This window comes from Bidens hawaiensis, unplaced genomic scaffold (genome assembly GCF_021521415.1).
Source record: "Bidens hawaiensis isolate Kalapana, Puna unplaced genomic scaffold, B.hawaiensis_p1.1 tig00068435_1, whole genome shotgun sequence".
In the NCBI taxonomy this organism is placed as follows: domain Eukaryota; kingdom Viridiplantae; phylum Streptophyta; class Magnoliopsida; order Asterales; family Asteraceae; genus Bidens; species Bidens hawaiensis.
Window position 1 is genome coordinate 4664 of NW_027502081.1, and position 3955 is coordinate 8618.

At 37.4% G+C, this 3955-nt stretch overlaps 1 pseudogene; it reads left to right on the forward strand.

Annotated features, from left to right (window-relative positions):
* The first annotated feature begins 930 nt into the window (after positions 1 to 930).
* Positions 931 to 2790, forward strand: LOC143605158 (L-type lectin-domain containing receptor kinase IX.1 pseudogene; annotated as a pseudogene).
* Positions 2791 to 3955: the final 1165 nt, after the last annotated feature.

Below are 3955 nucleotides of genomic sequence, written 5' to 3' on the forward strand. Positions count from 1 at the left end.
TTTGGACTCGAGCTTTTAGTATAATGGACCAAGCTTTCCCGGTTCAATGGCTCATAATTACCAATCCTAGTTGGAAAGCTTTGTTCAATGCTAACCAACTCGTGTTTCGATGATTCAACTCGCTCTTTTCTAATCTATCTTTAATGTTTCTCAAATTATACAAGTTTCATATATCACACCACGAAACAATAATATACAAAATTAAACAAGAATGGAAATTTAATTGAGCGAGCTTCCCTGAGTTTACTTAACATGGAAATTTGAATTTATACGACACTACGAGTTGACTAACTTGACAAAAAAATAATAATAATAAATGAGTTGTAAATATGCTTCACATGCATCCCACACCACCAGATGCGAGATTTAACTTTCTGGATACTTAGCATTGTTTCATAATTTCATTGGATGAAACATTTTGTTATATATGTATAAAATAACTGAAAAAGAAATCAAATGGCTATTTTATGAAATATTAATATTTTGATTAACATTGCACTTAATCTTATCGTGAATTTTCTAAATTATACAACAATTTAAATCACTTTACTTGAAAGCTTCATTATTATTTAAGTAATGTAATTTTTGATACCATATATAACATAATAAATGCATGCGGACGACCTAGCTCGTACATAAAATTTGTCGATTAGCTCAGTTTTACAGTTTATATCGATCTTTTGATCCCTTGTCCCACCAACTCATTTTGTCAGCTCAAGGCCATACAATAAATAAGAGACCGGCCTTTTACTTATTGATTGAGCAAGAATATATAGCTGTATAATGTTGCTGCTGCGGATGCTACAACAATATTCCACAAGACAGCATGCATGGTTCTGGACCTTGTATAGTTGTATCAACTCAACTCGTTGTATATAATTTGTTCAAGGCCGGTTATATCTGGATAGCGTATGTACATTTTCGGTTGCTATGATTTTCTGGGTCTGTTCTTTCTTATTCCTGTTGCCTTATTCTGAATCGTTAGATTTCAAGATCGACCGTTTCCAAGATGATGCAACAAATATCCTGTATAGGGGAGATGCCATACCTTCTGATGGAACAATAGAGTTCAACAAAGTTGATTATCTTAATCGTGTAGGCCAAGCCATATACTATGATAAGGTACCGATTTGGGACCGTAAGTCTGGTAAGCTCACCGATTTCACCACTCGCTTCAGCTTCAAAATAGAACACAAGATGGATCCTCGTCTGGTAGTGGGCTCGCTTTCTTTCTTGCCCCAGTGGACTTCCAAATCCCAACCAACTCAGCCGGTGGCTTTCTAGGTTTGTTTAACACCACTTACTCTGATTCACCCGGAAACCAAATGATTCACATTGAGTTTGACTCTTTTGCGAACTCAGAGTGGGATCCTGAAGTTGAACATGTGGGTATCAACATAAATTCCATTCATTCTGCTATATACGCTGCATGGGATGCTAGCTTACACAGTGGATATATTGGAGAAGCCACGCTATCTTACGACGCCACCACTCAGCTTTTGTACTTGAAGTGGAGATACATTGCTGGAAATGATTCTCTAGGGGATCTTTCGTGTAAAGTCGACCTCAGGAAGGTTCTTCCTGAACAGGTAATGGTCGGGTTTTCAGCCTCCACCAGTGCTAATGTAGAAAGGCATATCCTTGAATCCTGGGAGTTCAGTTCAAGTTTGAGTATGCCAGAAGAAGGTAAAAATAAGTCAAAGAAATTGAAACTAGCGGTGTGGATAGCAGTCCCTCTTGGTGTTCTTGCTCTTGTAGCCATAGCAGCATGTGTTGTATTCTGGAGAAAAAGAAGAAAACATGTAGAGGCAATGGCCTTTGCATCGATGAATGACGATCTAGATTTGGAACGAGGAGCAGGTGCCAAAAAGTTTTCTTACGGCGATCTTGTTGCAGCAACCAATAAATTCTCGAATGACAGAAAGCTAGGCGAGGGTGGATTTGGGTGTGTCTACAAAGGCGACTTAATGCGTGAAAATATCAAGAAAATTTCACCAGGTTCTAATCAGGGGAAGAAAGAATACATAACGGAAGTGAAAGTTATTAGCAATTTAAGACACCGGAACTTGGTGCGTCTCATAGGTTATTGCCATGATCAAGCTCAATTCTTGCTTGTTTACGAGTTTTTGCCAAATTGCAGCCTGGATTCTCACCTTTTTGGTCAAAGGACTCCCCTTGAATGGGTTGTGAGATATAAGATTGCTATGGGTTTAGCTTCCGCGTTGTTGTATCTACACGAAGAATGTGAGCAATGTGTGGTGCACCGTGATATCAAATCAAGCAACATTATGCTTGATTCAGAGTTCAACGTGAAGCTTGGAGATTTTGGGTTGGCTCGACTCATGGACCATGATCGATCGAGCCCACAAATAACTGACTTAGCTGGAACAATGGGTTACTTGGCTCCTAAGTACATGGCGACAGGAAAGGCCAGCAAAGGGTCAGATGCGTTTAGCTTCGGGGTGGTGGCGATAGAGATTGCTACTGGGCAAAAGGTGATGGATCGTGTTGATGAAGATTCTAATCTCAAGTTGGTGCAGTGGGTTTGGGATTTGCTCGGGAAAGGTGAGCTACTTTCGGGTATGGACCAAAGGCTTAGGGACTAGGACTCGAAACAAGTCGAGCGTTTGATGATGGTGGGGTTATGGTGTGCACACCCTGACTGGAGTCTTAGGCCGTCGATCCGGCAGGCAGTTCAGGTGCTTAAGTTTGAGGGTGCACTCCCAAATCTTCCAATGAAGATGCCAGTGGTGAAGTACTAGGCATAATCAGATAGGGATGGCTAAATTACATACACATCGGATTTATCATAAAAATATTTGAAATATCTAAATATGTAATTAAGTTTTATGATAATACAAATCCCAAAAGATCAAGTATGTGCTTCATAGCATACAAAAGATAAATAACACGAGTGTACATGCTCATGAAACCAGTGATAGAGAAAAAAAATACACCAATCGACCATACTAAACAATGCATATATATATATATATATATATATATATATATATATATATATATATATATATATATATATATATATATATATATTTATGTTTTATCTAGATCTCAACCAAAGAAAAGTGTTTGTCTTGACTTCCTCCAAAATGTTCTCGGGCTTGAAACCAATGTTGTTGAAGACGTAGTCATGTCTTGCTTTCCGTATGAACTAAAGCACCGCGGATATATATCTTGATCGATTATCTTTTTCATAGAGATCATTGCCATTTATGGAAGATGATATTTGTAACAAATCCTTAATTGTTTCCTTTCAAGTTGGATCTTCTACACAATAGATTTGTTCCCCCCAAATTGGTTTTGCCAGACCACTAAAGACAAGAAAATGATCCGATGATTGCTATGTTGAAATTAATTATAAAAGGGTCTACTATGTAATGATGTATTTGTTGTATTATTAGTTAAGTCAAAAGAATAAGGGTCAATTATGTTAAGTTGTATTTCTGTAACAGTGTCAAATTAGGGTTACAATTATTTAACCGTCTGATCAGACGTCATGACGTTTAGAATTATTGTGTATAAATATGATTGAACAAGTCTGGAATAAATCAGTTCGTTGTGTTGAAAATCTTCTGTATGTTCATATGCAATCTGCATATTTTGTTTATTGTTAATCACTATTCAATCATATTTTCATCTTCAGTATTCTCTTCATTCCCACTCTCAATTAAACCTATGTTCTAAGGCTTCTTGATATCCAACAATTGGTATCAGAGCCCTTAGTTCTGTTTATACGATCCTCTATCAAGAAATAAAGCAGTCAATTAAAATTGGAAAAGGAAGAAGATGGCGATGCAAAACAATATGAAGAAAATAGGAATTGGTGATTTTGAAATCCCTATTTCTTGCCAAGAAGAAAGCCAGAGTGATGGTAGACCAGATATATACTCGGACCAGAAGAAGGAACACACCTTCAAACCCAGCCTTATCTCCA